This window comes from Poecilia reticulata, chromosome 5 (assembly GCF_904066995.2).
Source record: "Poecilia reticulata chromosome 5, P_reticulata-male-v2, whole genome shotgun sequence".
Taxonomy (NCBI): Eukaryota; Metazoa; Chordata; class Actinopteri; order Cyprinodontiformes; family Poeciliidae; genus Poecilia; species Poecilia reticulata.
In genome coordinates, this window is record NC_088834.1 from 1,959,095 (window position 1) to 1,978,908 (window position 19,814).

Below are 19,814 nucleotides of genomic sequence, written 5' to 3' on the forward strand. Positions count from 1 at the left end.
TTGCTATTTTTAGAAGTGAAAATCTGTTTCTATCCTCCGCCAACTGCAGAATTAGATCAACAGACAATGTTGATGATTCTGCCAATAGCACCAAAGTCGACGACATGCTAATCCTTTGTACCTTTGCTCAGTTGTTTACTTATGAGATAGATGTTAACCAATCCACAATCTAGATGAGAACCAGAATAACCTCAAGCATCTGACGACTTTGTTGTAATAAAGGAATAAAACGCATTTTTAAAGGTTACTCAGCACCTCAACACATTTTCTGTTTAGGCAGGCGACTTTTTTCAGGGTAACATTAATCAAAACAATCATTATAGAGAGTTTCATGCTTTTAAAGCAGTTTATGATAAAACAATTGTTTGTCATTTTTTTAATTAACAAAATGCATAAACAATTTATTAAACTAAATATGTCAATAAAATATTTTTAATCAATATGTTGCTAAAATACATTAAATTGAAACTAAGAAATGTCACGTGATCCATAAACTCTTCCCAGATTGGCTCTGACCAGCAGTACTGGACCCCAAAACTGTACTCAGGTAAGTGTAGCGATACTTCAAAATACTTTTACTTGAGTAAAAGTATCAGAGAAATGACTCAAGTAAGAGGAAAAAAAGTATTTGGTAAGAAGTCTTCTCAAATACTGAGTAACTGATCAAATTATCGATAATTTAATATTTTAAAATTACATCATCAGATGGACCAAAATGTAAAGTTAAGTGGATATTTTATGGGCAAAAATGGCAATAAATCATGCAAGTAACAAAACATAACAAGAGAAAAATTTTCCAAATAATTTTCTTTCAATAAAAATCTATGAAACTTTAACAATCTGTGTCTGGTGAATGTTTGGTTGTTTTTCATTCAGTGGGCAGAGAATCCAGACATTTTACTCAAGTAAGAGTAGAGATACTTCATAATAAAATTACTCAAGTAAAAGTAAAGAAGTACAACGTAGTAAAAATATTTCCAAAAGTACATTTTTTCAAAAAAAGTTACTCAAGTAAATGTAAGTGAGCAAACGAAACGAGTTACAACCCAGCGCTGGCCGTCACTGCTTGGCTCAGTAGGTCATCTGTTGTTTTGGCTGCAGGATGAAAACTTGCCCTTCATCCTGAATTGACCATCTATTGCAACACAACATAAAACTAATACGTTTGATTCTGTGATAATCTTTGTTTTTTTTCCCCGTTTAAAGCAGTACGTACTTGATGATTTTTTTTGTTGCGGCTTTGCTACCGCCGCTGCGGAACTACATTGAAAAAATGCTTTTAAAATTTGAAGTTTAATTTACACATTTATAATAAAATTGCAGCTGGGTAGTGTGCACACCGATTAATTTCAAAAGATGTGTTGTTTCATTCGGCCATGATGCCTAACTGATTTTAAATTGTATTTTTGCGCTTTTGACTCATTTTGTGATTGGTACGCTAACCGGAAGTAGCATTTTTTTTTAACATAACTGCGCAGTTAAATTAATGACTTTTCCCAACGAATACTGCATTGAAAGATCCATATGATTATTAGGTTATTTAAAGGGTGTATTGTTTTAATGTTTTACCAGTGGGATGATTTGAATTTATGATTGAATTTGATTTGTTGTTGATTGCTGTTCTGGCTCTTATAGGTCAGTTTTTTCCTACCTTCAAATGAAAACTGAATAGAACCGATGGCGAGCTGGTGGGACTTTTCTTTAATTCCAGATATGTGGTGCGTAGAAGCTGAATGCTGCTTTTCCATATTTGTGTCTGGTTCTGGGGATTCACACCAGACCAGAACTCATGGCAGAACCACATGAGCTTGTAAGTATTCCCATTAAACACACACTAAGCCTGCATGCACAAATCGTGGGAAGAAAGCTACACAGCACCTGTCAACAGCAGAGCATTAGAACAATGAATACTTTAAGCGAGACATTTTAAAAATTTATAAGCTTCAGTTAATCATTAATGCGTCATTCAATATTTCTTCTGAGAGGAAAGTCATTAGGCATGTTGAGATTTTCCATCTTTTCGCTGCAGATCTACGTCTAAAACAACTAATGAACTACTTCACCATCTACCTCTGAAGATTAGATTCTGAAAACGATGCCTAAGTCCGCTAAATGTAAACCAGAAGGATTTGCTTCTTTAACAACACTGTATATATCTATATTATACATAGAGTGTAGAAACATTTTTTAAGAGTAACTATCAGATTGGGGAGTTCATATGATGTAGCCACTCTTATTTATGTCTTCACAAAATAAAGAAAGCGACACCCGTCCCTTTCTTTGCTGGATATGCTTTTGTTGATTTGTTTGTTTCCTGCACTTTGTCATATGATCAGTGGAAACAGTGGCGGAGCCAGAGGGGGGGCCAGTGCCCCCCCTGTCATCTGATTGGCCCCCCTAGTGGCCCCCCCAGATGATTGACATGTAACAGCACCAGGTCATTTCTGTACATTATTTGGAATCATTCTAAGTCAACCTAATATCTAAAGAAGAAAAACAATAATAAATATATCAAAAGAAAATGTATAAAACTTTATATAAGTCCATGTGATGACATAAATAAATAGATTTTTATCAGGCGCGATACCAGCCTCCTTTATACTCATAACAACAAGCTGATATTCTTCTCCTGGGTGTTTCAGTTATGCTGCGCTGTGGTGCAATTCAAAGGCTAAAGCACTTCATACCTGGTGGTGATGGTAAAACACCAATAAGTTATTTATTGATCCTCCGCAAAAAAATAGAAAAAAACGAAGAGGGGCCGACAATGTTCGTAGTTTGGAGCAGAGGTTGCGCTAGAGTTTTTTCGTTGTCCGTCAAAGAAAAAAATCATTTTATTTCCAATTTGTAGTCATCAAACGAAACATTTATTATTTCTCTGCTAGAACGTTTTTGAAATTAGGTAACATTTCACAAAATGACGTGATTAGAAGACGGCAGAACTCTGATCGTTTCCTGATCCCGCATCACTTCCCTCTGCGGGAAAAAAACCCCGCAGAAGCGGATCAGCTGCGCTGGTCTCTCCAAAGTCTCTGGTCCGTTAAAGCGACCAGATCAGAGATGATCCTCTGACTGATATTGTTCTTAGTCTGATTAATAATGAGCTCCACGATGTTCTCTGTGCGTAAAGTTGAAACTGTGAGCACCAAGTGGTCAGCTGCGCTTCATCACAGTCTGGACAGAAACCAGCGGACTGCTCTCTGTTCTTATCAAGATGAGGGTGAGGAGGGAATCTGACATATTAACTAGGTTAAGTTTTTACTGGTTTTGTTTTTAAAACACCATTAACGTAAGCAGTGTAACTATATATTGTATATTTGGCGTTTGTCGTCTCATGTGTGATTAATTGGTGCGTAACGGTGGAGCATTTATGCGCATTTATTGCCCAGCGCACTGTGCTTGTTTCTGCCTAACGGATCTGCACTTTAATTTCTTTCCTCTCTCAACAGTCAGCTGTTATTCCTCTACATAAACTACAATAAGTAGATCACATTCTCTTTAGGTTTTCTCTGTGTGCTCCAAACTCATTAAATGTAAACTCATTAGAAGCCCGAGCGACCATCAGGCAAATAGTTTGACCCGAAATATTGTTACCCGTCAAATTACCTGTCCAAACAGAGCTTCCTAACCAAGGTGTCCATAACTCTTCAACACGCTGTCAGCTCCCGGTCAGAAAGACGCATTTAGTTCAGTGTCCATGAGATGATATTCAGAAAGGATCTTTTATTTGATTGATTTTAGTTTCCTCTGCGATGAACTCTTTGCGTAAAGTCTATCATGTCTCCATGTGCGCCAGTCAAAGGTGTTAATTATAACATGTAAAATGACAGAGGAGCTTAAAAACTAACCAAATATTCAGTTTGGTTATTTTTTAAAATTATATATATGTGCACACACACATTTAAAATTTTGCCCCCCCAGAGGTAGTCCTGGCCCCCCTTTGGCCCCCCCAACTTTAAAAGTCTAGCTCCGCCACTGAGTGGAAAGAAGTGAGTTTTGGAAAGATAAAACTATATGGACAGCTGGGTAAATGCTGCCAGGTTGTGCTGTTTGAAAAGATCAGGACATTTTTAACGGCTGCTCCATGCCAAACCTGAAAAATAAAACCAAAGGCGGAAGGTAGTAATAAAAAGTTATTTTGCCTTAAAGAGAAAAACTGTAGATATTGTAATATTTCCCAGCCTGAGTGCCCGTCTTCAGACTGTCAGCTCACTATATTAACTTTGGGTTTATCTGAGGTAGAGGAAGAGAAGAATAAATGTAAAATGTCAGGGAAATGTTCCAGACTGAACACTGCTGCTTAGGACGAGTATGCCGACTCAATTTGATGAAATCAAAGTAACCCATTAAAAACTGTATAAATAAGTGATGTAAAAATGTTTTTACTTTGCTCTTTGCTGTCATTGTGGTTTTACTTTTATATGGGGAAACTCACTTTAAATCCTTCTTTAGTCATTGAAATTATCTATAATCTTAATGAATGGCCTAAAAGATAAATAAACTGGTGACGTAATGTCACATTTTTAAGAAATTACTCCACATTGGAGGGACATTACCAGGATTTTAATAACTGGATCAAGTAAGAGAGGACAGATGTTAACGTCCGCCTCGTTAGAGACGGAAAAGTTTTAATTTTCAGACTATAAATACAGAAATGGGATCTTTCTTGTCTCTAAAGAGAAAGATCTATGCAACAAAGGTTTACTGAACTTCAGAAAGAAATGTTGGCAGAACCTCGAGCTCATGTTCCAGAACCAAGGCTAAATTTTTATCTTAATTTGTGAAACATGAAGTAAACTCTATTTAGTATTTCTCTTTTTGTGCATCATATCTTGAAGTTGGAAGTTCGTCCTGTGTGAATGAGTGAAATCAAACAGAACAAATAATGAGAATAATTTATTAGCTGATTTAGAAAAGTACAGCTTCAAAGTGTTTCCCCTGAAGGCATCATTAACTCTGACAGGTCCATTAGTGGGCCCACCATTCAAATTAATACCACACACTCACCGGCTTATCTTTAAATTCCTTAACTGCCTGCTAAGTTTTCCACAAAAGATCAAACTGAGTCATTGGTGCAGTAAAGTTTTTTAATTTGTGTTCATTCATTTTATTGGCAAATTCTTGATTTTATTTACATCTCTTTGGGAGTCCATGGGGAAGAAAAAGAGATGCACTTTTAAAAGGAAGCAGGGAAATTTTACAGAAAGGTGACGAAAAAGGAAAATTTCCTCTTTCTGCAGTGACGTTTTGTCCAGATGTTTGCTGACCAGCTCTGAAGGGACAGGACCAGTGACGTTTTGTCCAGATGTTTGCTGACCAGCTCTGAAGGGACAGGACCAGTGACGTTTCGTCCAGATGTTTGGTGACCAGCTCTGAAGGGACAGGACCAGTGACGTTTTGTCCAGATGTTTGCTGACCAGCTCTGAAGGGACAGGACCAGTGACGTTTTGTCCAGATGTTTGCTGACCAGCTCTGAAGGGACAGGACCAGTGACGTTTTGTCCAGATGTTTGCTGACCAGCTCTGAAGGGACAGGACCAGTGACGTTTTGTCCAGATGTTTGCTGACCAGCTCTGAAGGGACAGGACCAGTGACGTTTTGTCCAGATGTTTGCTGACCAGCTCTGAAGGGACAGGACCAGTGACGTTTCGTCCAGATGTTTGCTGACCAGCTCTGAAGGGACAAGACCATTGACGTTTTGTCCAGATGTTTGGTGACCAGCTCTGAAGGGACAGGAGCAGTGACGTTTGTCCAGATGTTTGCTGACCAGCTCTGAAGGGACAGGACCAGTGACGTTTTGTCCAGATGTTTGCTGACCAGCTCTGAAGGGACAGGACCAGTGACGTTTTGTCCAGATGTTTGCTGACCAGCTCTGAAGGGACAGGACCAGTGACGTTTCGTCCAGATGTTTGCTGACCAGCTCTGAAGGGACAAGACCATTGACGTTTTGTCCAGATGTTTGCTGACCAGCTCTGAAGGGACAGGACCAGTGACGTTTTGTCCAGATGTTTGCTGACCAGCTCTGAAGGGACAGGACCAGTGACGTTTTGTCCAGATGTTTGCTGACCAGCTCTGAAGGGACAGGACCAGTGACGTTTTGTCCAGATGTTTGCTGACCAGCTCTGAAGGGACAGGACCAGTGACGTTTTGTCCAGATGTTTGCTGACCAGCTCTGAAGGGACAGGACCAGTGACCTGCGGTGAGGTTCTTTGCAGGTGAGGCTCTGACTATTTACGACTATATAGACACCCTGCATGTTGTTGGACGTACGGAAATTTCGCGCATTCATACAACGCTGGGGGGAAAAAAGACTAAATCTTTTACATCCATCCATAGCCGCGTTAACTCAGTGAAACTTAGATATTAATTTCGTGCTATGATCCACAGCAAAGGGAAAGAGCTAGAAAGCACTTCAGCCAAGCTACACTCAGACTCGTTGCCATAGCAACTGACAACAATGCCACTTCATGTTTTAGGATTTAACACCAAAAAACTAGATTAGCTTCCGCTTCTACTTTACTGAATTACTTAGACATCAACTGTAGCCCGCAAAGCGCACATTTCATTAAAAAACTAAACAAAAACATGTCTTACCTTTACTTATCAATGAAATCCATGCACCGCTAATTCTGCACAAAAAATATCCGTTCATCCAAAGCCAAGTCTGTCCTCGGCATGTCTTTACTACTCCGTTTAAATGTCGTCAAACTGTTTCGAAGCAAAACTTTCAGCTCCGGTGTTGCTTTAGTTATCATCTCCTGCTTTAACTGAAAACCCACTTTAGAAAACTGTTTAAGTGTAGAAATGTAGTCTTTCATGTTGACGTCGGAAGAGAGGAGAAAACAAATATATCGCTGTACTTATTTCCTGTGTGGCTAGCTCCATGGCTAGCTCACTGCGTCTTACTCTGCAGTTGTGCTGTCACAATATCTGGGATCATGAGCGCCCCCAGCGGTGAGGCAAGAGAACTGCCTGCCTCACCTCGAGTCTGTTCTCTGGCGTTTCTGATCGCTCCTCCGCACTCAAAACATGATACACACACACAGTTAGTGACAAAAAAACACTGTACGTTGTAGACATAGACTAGATTAAGGAAAATCAGTCCATATATTAAATGTTTTTTAGCCATTTTATTGCCGGCGTACAGACAGGAGGAACATGCTGTCATATAATGGCAGCCAGTGCCGTTAGCGAGAGGTTGCGTAATCTCAGGTGAGGCTCAGCTGCTGCTGCCTCACCTGCTTCGCTTCTGAGCATTTGAATGGGAAAATGCGAAAATCCAGCGATTTTGAAAAAAAAAAAAAATGTCAGAATTGGTTAAGCTAAGTAAAAAAATAGGTTCTTTGTAGTACAAAACCACAGGGCGAAAATAGCAATATAAATGATTTTATTATTATATATTATTTTCCCATGATGACAGGTGAGGCTCTGCCTCCCCTGACCGCGTCACTAGAAAAGACTAATGTGAGGTTGTGCGATGAGTTAAAAATTTTGTTACAAAGAATGAAATTTTATCCATGACTGTCGAATGCTAATCGAACCAGGTCTGTATTCATCCATCAGCAGACCATTTGGCTGAGCTAACTGCTTAGTAATTAATCGTGTTAATTTGTTTTTCCCCCAATAGATTTATTATCCTACCTGGTGACAACTTTAGAAAAATTCAGAGACTGGTTTCATCCAGAAGGAGATGCTAATTTTATGCACTTGTTTGTAAGAACATTTATTCTTCACATGAAATGTTTCCTTTCTCTGATTTTTGTATGCGTTGTTGCTCTTTTACACAGATAATGAATAAAGAATGAAGTTGAGAAAAGGCAGGAAGAAGAAACTGACCCACATTCTCCTGGGAATTTCCCAACATATAATTGGTATTCAGTCTGCAGAGGAAAGGTTGAATGCATTACCTCACATGTGGAGCTCGGCATAAATACACAAAATGTGACAAATACACACACATGCATTGTTTTGGAATCAAAAAAAACTTTTGTTACAATCTGTTGTTTCCTGGAAGTTGATGTTTTAAAAATTGTTCATGTGTGAAATTTGTTTTCTGGAGCAAAAGAATCAGATGAAAGAAATCTGGAATTCCTCGCTTTTCCTGAAACCACAACCTTGATTTTACAAACATATTTTCTCAAAATAAGCATTGTTGTCACCGTAAGGTCATCGATTTTATCTAAATATATTCTGGTAAAAACAAAAGTTAAAAAAAACAAGCTTACAAAAAAATCTACTATATTTTACAATACATAAGAGTTATGCATCACGAAAACTGTAAAGTGATTGATTATCCAGTTCTTCCATTAGTTATTATAAAAAAAACATATGAATATATTTTTATATATAATCTCTCTCTCTCTCTCCCTCTATATATATATATATATATATATATATATATATATATATATATATATATATATATATATATATATATATAAAAATTTCCCTGGACAAATAACTAATGGTTATTTTTGATAAACTGTAATATTGTTTTTCTGAGACCATTTCCAATATGGTATATTGATGATAAAGACCAATAAATGTTATTTTTATAAAGAACACTTAACATTGGAACTGGAAGATTTATTAAAAATAAAATATAACATCCAAAGAAAATGGAGATAAAAAACGCTCACAACTGAAAGCCTAAATAAAATGAATTAAGATATCTCTAAACAAAATTAGCTTACAAAAATCTTAATTATCAGAATGTAAATTATTGAACTCATTTCGATTTATTGATTAGTGTCTTATTGTGCCAGTGGTCCGTCTGTTGCTGCTCCTGGAGCAACAAACTGATCTACAGCCTTAATCTCTCCAGGTTTAGTTTTGGTTCAGGGGAAAAGAAATGTTAATTTCTCTGTGTTTGACATGAAATGTCCCATCCAAACTCAACTGTTGCCACTAATCAAAATAATCATAAAACATTACACCACACATTCTTTAGAAATCAAATCTCTTAACCAAACTGCCTCCTTCTCTCCTGATTGAAAAGCAAATGACTCACCGCGGTGCAGCTGGTTACGTCCCACAGCAGTCTCAGTCATAAAACATTATATAATTAATATTAATTAAAATTAATTAAATGTAAATGTTTTCCAGTTCCCGATGCTGCTGTACCCACTGAAGTTTCTTAGTTTAGTTTAGTTTGGGATCCTCAACCATCTGCCGCTAATGTTCACACATCACGGAAGCCAACATGGCAGAACGCATTTAATTTTAGGTTAATTAACTAGTATAAAAGAAATTAGATTGCTTTCAACATACTAAAATATTATTTTATGTCTCTTAAATTGTTTCTGTCATTAAATATAACATCTGTTGGCGTCAGATCCCAGAGTTGCACATCACAGAAAAAACACAAACTATTGATCAAATGAAAATGTGTATTTTGACTACATAATATATTTAGAAATAAGATCACAAACGAGTAGCTTAATCTACGTTTAACCGAAAGGCATCCTAACATTTAATCTGTTTCTGTGACGCTTGCAGAATAAAGATAATGAAGTACAATCTGAGCGGTTTTATTTTGGATCATTTGAAGTCCATAACTCCACCAAGCCAAATTCAGATGAGACAGAATAAAAGGTTAGACTAATTTTTCTTACGGCTTTAAATGACATTAGTTCTGTTCTTTGCATAATAATTTCTAACTCTCTACCCTCTCTAATGATACGGCTGGTTTGTTTAATTCATGATAGTAGGAAGTTTTGAACATCAGCTACTCCGGTTTTGATTCAGAAACAATCATTTTAGTTTTTGCCACATTCAGAACTTTTTAAGCTGTAATGTCTTTGTCTCTGGTGTAGAGATGATGTTTGTTTACTGATTTAAAATCCTCTTTCTCCTAGTCAGAGAAGTTATAGCAACCATTTTCTCTGCAGTTTGTTTCTTTTTGTCTTTGAAGAAGGAACAAAGTTACCTTACATCACCTCAGACCTGACTCGGTCTGGACTGGCTAATAAAGCTTGTGCTGCTAATAAAAACAAAGCAGAGATTGCTGCACGTTTGCTGGGAAACTTTGGTTGGTTAGAGAATATTATCCAGGAGTTCTCACCCAATAAAAAGGTGGAACCAAGCAGCAAGAGCTGAGGACAGGATGTGTTCAATCTGCTCCCTGTGGTAGCAGAAGTGGTGGAGATCCAGGCGTAAACACAATCCTCTCCTTCTCCACTTAGCTGAGGGTTAACAAGAAACTGTTTTCACAATAAAGGCTCAAATTTCAGAGTAAAAGTCCTATTTGCCTCCACAATGAGCTGCAGGCTGTGAATGCACAAAACCTGCAAACTGCTTCTGTGATCCAGCTTACTTTATGATTAATTAACGTTTTTCTGAGGTTTTTATTTGTCAGTTACGCAGTAAGTGGCTGAAGAGCTTACAGTAATTTGCTCACACATTAAAAGTGACGGTAATTGAAAAATGTTGTCAGTATTTTAGAAGTTCAGAAAAGGAATGTGTGGGAGCGCTGGTTTTAAATGTTAACACCATCTATTAGAAACATGTTGACCTCCAGAACCAAGACAACACAAACGCATAAAAAAATAAAATAAATCAAACCTCTTCTTTTCCCCAAAGCTGCTTTCTTCTCTCCTGACTGAAGAACAGCTGATTCACTCTGCGACAACTTCAACAAAATGGCTCATCTCGTGTTTTAGAGACATTGAACAATCCCCTTTGGTGTGACGAGAAGAGACAATGAAAGACAGAAAACAGAGGAGGAGAGAGAGAGAGAGAGAGAGTGAGTTTGAGATGAGCAAAACTGGAAATGGACAGAAAAAGGAAACGTTGACACATTTAACCTTGAGAACAGGAAGTTAAAGGTTAGAGATGAGGAACAGTAGGAACAGCTTATCCTCAAAGACTAATCAATGTCACCTTTACATCTGCATGCCTCCACATACACACACACACACACACACACACACACACACACACACACACACACACACACACACACACACACACACACACACACACACACACACACACACACACACCAGATGTTGGTGCACAGCCAATCTCCTCCCGTTGTTTAACTATCCATCAGACACAAACACACAGAGATAACACGATTTATGGCTTCTCTGCATCTCTCCCTGGTTTCTGTCTGCTTTGTTCCTATTTCTCGCTGTGTGTTCGCTCTGGTTATATAATGCTCCATGTATGGTGATGCCGCTGCTTTCAGTGTTTATACAAAAATATCAGAATGTGCTCGCATGAATACGTGAAGCCTGGAGACAATACGAAAAATACCTGGATATTTTTCAGCAATTAAGTTTGTTTTTACAGTGAAGTGTTTAAGGATGATGAGTCTCCTAAAGCTGGAACAATCATATCGTCAGAGCTACAGTAGATTTAAATATTATTGATTTCAGTAACTCTGTGGACAGAATAATGTTTTCAGTACTTTATTCCTGTGAATTATGGTGATTTTCTGTTTAATCAAAACCAAACATTTAGTTTTTCCAGAAGATTAGAATATTAAACCATGCCTATAGAAACATTTTTAATACAAAAAGTTTTATTAGATGTGTGAAAATATGATTAATACCCACTTAAAGGCGACTTTATAAATGTGATTTTATTTGACACAGTCTAATTAAATAAATATTCTATTTTATTGAATACAACTTTATTTTAGGCTGTGATGGTGCAAATATCTTAGTTCATTTAAAATAAGACACAATTAGCTTACAAGTAAATGTTCAACAAGATATATGAGCTTGTTTTAAGTCAATAATTTCTTAATATTAATGAAAAAAAAATACTGGCTCCATTGGCAGATTATTTCACTTTCACACAAAACAACTTTCTCATGTTGTAAATGAAATAATCTGACAAATGAACAATAATTTTCTCATCAATATTAAGTAATTATTGACTTAAAACAAGCTCATATTTGTTGCTGAAAATATATTTGCACTAGAAATTAAACCCAAAATACTTTGTAAGGTTTTGTGTTTCTGCAGGTCTTTATTTAGGGATTTAAATGTTTCCTTTTGCTAAACTGCAGAAAAGAGTAACAGCATTTTTATGAAGATGTGAGTGTAGAGAGATGGTTTTTTTCTGTTGCTGCAGCTTCGATTAAATCCATCCCTGATAATCTGACCAGGAGGTTTGCATTGTGTGGTTCCTGGGCATCAATCAGATTCTCTGTCAGGGAGGTTAAATTGTTCTCCTGTTGTAAAATTGTACATCAAATTAAAAAAGATGGCTGACAACAAGCTCCAGCTCACTGATGCTGAAGGAAAATATTTCACTGAAATGTTTCACACTGCAGCCATAAACTGCAGAAACATTTATAATAGAATCATAGATAATATAGAGTCCTTCCTGATCTTTATTGTGAGCACAAATCTATTTGCTTTGACAGAGCTCACCGTGACACACACACACACACACACACAGCACCAGGACTACCTGGTGATCCATCATGACATCATTATATAACATCTTTATCTGCAATATCTCACTACGTCTCCACACGGCCACACAAACACACGTCAACACAGACAGAAGAGCAAAAAAACGAAACAAACTTCAGTCTTTTTTTGGTTCCTCGTCTAATATAAACACACACACATGCATGAGTCCACGCTGACCGGCCTTCTGTCTGTTCTGGACGGACCCCAGAGACGCAGCAGGACCGACAGACTGACGTCAGCACGCAAGTTTGTGTGACATAAGCATAATCTGAAAAGCCTCAGCAATCATTTAATGGGAAAGCGTTCGGTGTTTTTCAGACAGCCACAGAAAAATGTTTGATCTCGAAACATTTTCCATGCTCGGTTTTAGCTCAACCTCACCTGCTCCATGTTTTCTCACAACTTCGTTTTCAACATTTACTCATCTTCAGAGTCATGTGGGCAGAATCGTGATCAGGTTTATGATTTCTATGTGAACGAAAACCCAAGACAGGAAGAAGGCCATCAAGTGGACCAGCAAGAAGAGTCAAGGAATGGATCCAGAGACGGTTTCTGAGAAGAAAAAACTGCTGGAAATGCTCAAAAACATTCACTCATAATGAACAGACTGAGAAATTATAGCAGCAGAAAATCTGAACAAATGTGAAACTAGCTTGTCTTCAAATCTTTAAATGAGATTGTCATTCACCAAACAGACATATATTTTCTGATTTCACTTTTCATACGTATGTTTTGAGTAAAATGAACATTTTTCTTTTATTTAACATGTTTTAACATGGGTTGTCAAGATTGACAGCATCCATTTTCTTGCACCCTTGTCCCTCAGTGGGGTTGGGAGGGTTGCTGGTTCCTCTCCAGCTAACGTTCCGGGTGAGAGGCGGGGTCACCTGGACAGGTCGCCAGTCTGTCGCAGGGCAACACAGATACACACAGGACAAACAACCATACACACACACTCACACCTAGGGGCAATTTGGACAGACCAATTAACCTGACAGTCATGTTTTTGGACTGTGGGAGGAAACCGGAGTACCTGGAGAGAACCCACCATGTACAGGGAGAACATGCAAACTCCATGCAGAAAGACCGGGGCCGGGAATCGAACCCAGAACCTTCTTGCTGCAAGGCAACAGCTCTACCAACTGCACCACTGTGCAGCCCATATTGACAACATGTCTCTGGAATTCCAAGCAAAAACCTGGTATTGCAGATGGTCAAAATAATGACAAGAAGGCAGTGACTCCAGACATCAGGTAATGCAAAGAAAAGATGTTTTAGAGTTCAGGAATCAACATTTGGGGGAAAACCAGGAGGTTTTCAACAGGGTTCAGTGCAGTGGGCTCCACATTTTTACCAGAGCTGCACATATATATATATCTGTCATGTGTTGCTTAAAGTGACCCCAAATGCAGAGAGGCAGCATGTAGGTGAAGAACGTCTCTTAATAAAAAATGACCTTGCAGAAACCACAACTTTTGGTTAGTTTTCTTGCTCTTACTGATGAAGAGAAAAGCCTATTTGATGAGTTTAATGGATGTTGGTCTCCTACTTCCTCCTCCAGTCTCACTTCCTGCGACTGTCTTGTCTCATCCAACCTTTTTTTTGTTCTGTTTTTTTCAGATTTGCTTCACAGAAGTTGAATCAGAAACACATGACTTTAATCGCATAAATACATCAGTACGGATTTACATAAATTATGTCATTTCTGTTTAATGTACATTCAGGTGAGGTTCTTATTAACAGGACTGCTTTTTAAAAACGTTTACATGTTTTATTTTGCATGATACCAAACATCACCTTCCTTCTCTGGCTTCTATAAACTGATATCAATGCAATCCAATACAAAGTGGGTTTATTTATTTGTGTGTTTCCTGGTGGTGTTTTATGGAAATCCTAACTTTTTTTTAATCAGATCGACTCACAGAAAGCAAAAAATAGAGAATAAGTGTACTTAATACAGCTTTGAAAGTTTCAGTTATAATACCAAGTGAAGGATTATGATGGAATAACACACATTCAGTTGCATAATCTCTGATCTACATGGCTGTATGTATGAAAGCAGAGTTGGAAGGATTTTAAAATTAATCAATGCACAACTGGACAAAAACCCTTCCTGCTATATTCCAGTCTATCTGCCACTTCCATATTTTTCTTTTTTTCTTGCCCTCATAAAAAAAAAAAAATTAAAACATTTTCAGTGCATTTCTTAATTTTTCCCCCCTCTTTCTCATCCCGTCTCTCAGGGTGATCTTGTCATCTCACATCAGTGTCAGCTGATCCTGACGAGCAGGCTGGTGCTTGCAGTTGCCGTGGCAACACGTCGGTTTGGTTCGAGCCGTCACCCAAACACAGGCTGGGTGTGACCTTTATATCACCTACTGATCACACCGTTAAGGTCAGGGTTTGGATGGGCTTAGCTCTGTGTTTTAGCCAGATTATCGTGTCTGAAATGTCTTTATATGGGCCAGATTCATTTTATGGGAAGCATTCAGAGGATCGGTGGATTTTTAACTGGTTAAAAATCACATAAATGCAAATATTAAGCATATGCTACTGAGGATTAGTGCTGTATTTAAGATTTTGATGTGATTTTTAAACCTTCTACAAAACCAAAAAGATCATTTTTAATCACAGTATTATGTAAAGTTGACGTTTTTGGACTGTTGCTTTGATTCTTCCATGCATGTTTGAGAAATCCTTTAATCTCCATGGCAACCATTCAGCTGTGCAAAACGCCTGGGTGGACCTAGCCCCGCCTTCAAGGCGCAGCACCTCCTCAGTTTCCAAGCTTCTGCCTCACAGAGCAGCTCCTTCAGACTAGCCAGCAGCAATTAGCAAACACCTGGTGGAACTGCTGCGCTCATTATAGGAGCTACTTCTCAGAGCAACGCTGGTAAAAACGTTGTTAAAGGGTTAATAGAGGAGCCATGTTGAGACGACTTCCTGAAGGCGGAGTTTCAGAAAGAGCAGGAGTTTTAAAGAAACAGAGGCCCGATTTCAAGGTGTTAAATTACAAAGTCAAATTTATTTTCAGTCATATTTGATATATAGCATTTTAACAACTGATGGTAACATAGTTACTTGATTATGCTATAAAATGGCACTTTGTGCCTGGAAAACACATGATGCTGCCCCTTTAACAAAAGGGAAGCGTTGGTCTTTCTACAGCCTTCACCAGCAACAGTTGGAGAGAACAATTTACCTAACAGTTACCTTTTTGGACTGTGGAAGAAAACCCAGAGAAACTCCGTGCAGAAAGACCCAGGCTGTGATTTAAACCCAGGACTTTCTTACTGCTAACAACGCATCAAATGGAAAATAATGTGGACGAAACTGGTAGTAAAAATAACATCATTTCAAATAATCACTGGGAAACTAGTGATTAGTTTCCCAGTAACCTGCTTTAAATGTGACCTGCTTTAAATGTAAAGCAGGTTAAATCTGCTTTACATTTATACAGACACATAAACAAAGCTCAAAGGGAAGACGACGCCTCACAGAGAAACGGATGGAGGGAAAAAGCAGTTGGCTGATGACGTGAAAAAGCCAAAGACAGACGATGCGGCAGGTGTAGTTAAAGGTCAGCGCTCCTGTGATAAGGCGTGCTTGGACAGCATGCTCACAGCCAGCAGTCGAGTGCTTGTCGACACAATACCAGTCCACTCCACTGGCCGCAGCTCAGAGGTAAACAGAGACGGAGTGGTCACAGCGTAAAGACTCTGTTAAAAGCCCTGAGAAAACACCAACATGAAAACAGGCAGTGAGCAAAAATGAGCAGCAAAATATAGCAAAATAAACAACTGGTTATTTATCTGGCGCTGCCGTTTGGACATGTGATAAATTATGCAAGATGCCTCAGCAGTGGAGCACTGTGCGTCAACAGCTTAGACCAAATCCAAAATAAAGTCAGATGATCAGACAAAGCAGGATTACTGATAAACAATTCAGAGGCAGGACTGGAAAGATCACTTTTTATTTCTCAGTTCAGTTTGTTGCCAAGGGCAGTGACTGCATTAGATTTAACACATGTGGGGGTAAATCTGTTACCACACAAACTAAAGGTGAAGAAAGTGTTAAAATAGATTTAAATTCTACTGCAGTTTTATAATCTCACATTGAATAATTTGGAAAAACCAAACTTTAATTTAGTAAAGAAAAATCCTCTGTGTCACATTATATTCATAAAGTCAATTAGAAGTAGAACCTCAGTGGAAGTAAATAAATTTAAATAGCATCTTTCACAAGTCAAAACCTACAAAGTGCTTCATAATACAAACAGACAAACACAAAATGATCTGCTGGACGTGAGTAGATTATTTAAAACATTCCCAGTGATCTGTGCGCACTTTGCTTCATTTGGTAAAACATTAAAATGTAGTTTCTGATGGTCTGAGCTGAATGTAGAACCCTGTTACTCTGTTTCTTATTCTGTGACCTTGTAAACGTTGACATGCTCTACTTTAAAAGACCTAAACTGATGTTTCCATTTGGGAATCATTTTGCTCTGAGAAGATGATGCTAAACACAAAATTCACCAAAAATGTTTTCCGGTGAGTTTCTAAGAAGTAATGATTCTGCATTTAACACATTATTTCACTCTAGATTGTTGGAGCTGCTGACTTCAGCGTCTCCACTTGTGACATTTTCATAAAAGCAACATGACGTATTAGCAGCTCGCTGCTCACTGACCAGCCATTAGTCTGACTGACATTGTGGAATAAACTTTGGCGGCTTACGTATTAAAACTTGGTCATTTCTGCCAACTTTTACTTGTATATTTCTTATGTTTCTGTGTGTGTGTGTGTAATTACATGTGAGAAAAATACATGAGTCACCAGATTTCCTCTGTGCTGTTGTGTGAAGTTGCTCATTTGTCTCAGTCAGTGCAGCATGTGTTTATTTGTCCCGGTGTTTGTGTGTGTGCATGTGTCGCCTATGGCTTCTATCTATGGAAGCGGAGAGATGAATGGAGCCCTGCGAAGCGATGTTGATTACACAGGCTCTTTCCTTCCTCCTTTGTCTTTTTTCTGCTGCACAGAAAGCAGGAGGAACAGAAACAGGCAGAAAGTGCAACGGCAGGCCAAGAGTGAGAAACGAGGAAAGAAAGAAACTCCTTTAGGAGAAGAGATTACGGGAAAGGGACACGCAAAAAGTAATACACGTGTCTGCAGATAAAATGATAATAAAACAGCAATCAGGATTTCAACAAAGACAGAGCCTTTGGAACCATCGGATAACAGATGTGCATGGAAAAGGCTTGATGTCAAACTTTGGGAGACTTAAAGAAATGCTTTCATGTTTTTAACAAAAAGACATTTTGGAAACTTTTCTAGAAGCAGGTCAGTCCACAGTTTCTAAATTATCTGTGTCCTAGAAAATGAACCCCAGGACAGCCTGATGGAGAGCAACTTGCTGATTTAATATCTTACATGTCTCGATTTACCGGTCGATCTACGTTCCCACCCTCATCTATGGTCATGAACTTTGGGTCATGACCGAAAGAACGAGATCACGGGTACAAGCGGCCGAAATGGGTTTCCTCCTCCGCAGGGTGGCTGGGCTTTCCCTTAGAGATAGGGTGAGAAGCTCGGTCATCCGGGAGGGACTCAGAGTAGAGCCGCTGCTCCTCCACATCGAGAGGAGCCAGTTGAGGCTCGGGCATCTGGTCAGGATGCCTCCTGGACGCCTCCCTGGTGAGGTGTTCCGGGCACGTCCCACCAGGAGGAGGCCTCGGGGAAGACCCAGGACACGCTGGAGGGATTACGTCTCTCGGCTGGCCTGGGAACGCCTTGGGATTCCCCCGGAGGAGCTGGAAGAAGTGGCTGGGGAGAGGGAAGTCTGGGCCTCCCTTCTGAAGCTGCTGCCCCCGCGACCCGACCCCGGATAAGCGGAAGAAAATGGATGGATGGATGGATGGATGGATGGATGGATGGATGGATGGATGGATGTCAGATGTCTAAAACATCCCAACTACGGTTGTTTTATTGTTGTTTCTTTACTAAACGTATGAACTAGTTTTATCATCTTTTCATAGGGTTAAGGGTTTTTACCCCATGACTGCAGAGACGAGCTTCTGTCCAGCTGTAATTTGAGTCCTGTCTTTAGACTGTGTGCATTTATTTAATCAGATGTCTATCTTTTATTTTCCCCACTTAAAAAATCCTCTATTTGAATTATATTTCATATCGGGAAAGTAATTATTCCACATGCTCCCAACAGGGCACTTCTCACTCAGCCTGCAGGTTTACTGGTGGTTAACAGTTTCTAAAAGCTGAATGGGAGGCAGATATTTTCATCTTTCATGAATAGATTAATGAATTATTATTTTCAGTCATTGTTGCCATTGTATAACTGATCCATATTTCATGTTAACAGAAGTGGTTCTCCTGGTGGAGATGGAAAGTTTTGACAAAAAGGTAAACCACATTCTTGCTGCTGGTAACTTTGGGTGCGTTCACTCCAGATCTGTTCAGCCCATTTTAATCAAACTCAGTCCATTTGTCTAGAAAGTCCGGTTTGTTTGGTGTGAATGCTAATTGAACTCTGGTCTCAATTCGATTAAAATTAACTCTGGTTTGGTTCGAATGCATATGTGAACTCCAAATGGACCGGAGACCGCTCTAAAAGTACAATGTAGACTACAGCGCAAGGCATTCTGGGTAAATACAGCCAAAACAAACGTGCTAGCCTAGCATTAGCGGGAGAAATGGCTCCTGGTCTTTAGCCAAGAACTAAAGAGAAATCCTCCAAACGCTAAAAACTGACGCCTCCATTTTGTTTCCATCTGGTGAAGAAGGAAGTTGCTCTCAGTGTCTTCAGAGGTTTTTGTGTCGTTTCCTTCAGTGGTTCTTGGTGCAGCGCCCCCACAGGCCAGGAGGGGAACAAGTTGGTCTGACTCAGAACCACAGCAGCTGGAGGTGGAGCAGATGATGGAGTTCTGGTCCCAATGGAACCGAGTCTACCAGATTACCTGGCATAAAAACTCCTTAGGGAACTTTTTGTTTCCGTATGTCGGTGGAGAAACTCTGCCCCAGTGCTTCTGTCTTTTTGCCCAGGCCGTCTTTTGTCCTCTCTGCCCCTTCTAGCTGATTGAAGGTTTCCTCCTGGCCATCTCCACCATCTCTACATCCTGAGTCAGGAGGTTGTGTTGCTGCTTTTGTGCTCGATGTATCTGTGTTGTAAAGCATGTTTTAAATATCTCTGCTGAAAAAATGTTTGATCAGTTAAAGGAGGCAGCAGAGACACTGTAAACTTGCACTGCCCTTCACCGCCTTGATTTCCTCCTAGCCACTCCCATGTTCCCTCATCCACGTTTTGATTGGTCCAGCTGCCAGCAGCAGTCTGCTAACTCTCCCTCCTCCATCCCTCTCTCCTCCATCCTCCC

The 19,814-nt window shown here is 39.2% G+C and overlaps 1 long non-coding RNA gene across 1 annotated transcript; it reads left to right on the forward strand.

Moving 5' to 3' along the window:
• The first annotated feature begins 5,948 nt into the window (after positions 1-5,948).
• On the forward strand, positions 5,949-7,995 carry LOC145551560 (uncharacterized). The gene is made up of 2 exons (XR_014087427.1): positions 5,949-6,214; positions 7,787-7,995. It is a non-coding gene; the product is annotated as an uncharacterized LOC145551560 (long non-coding RNA).
• The last annotated feature ends 11,819 nt before the right edge of the window (positions 7,996-19,814 follow it).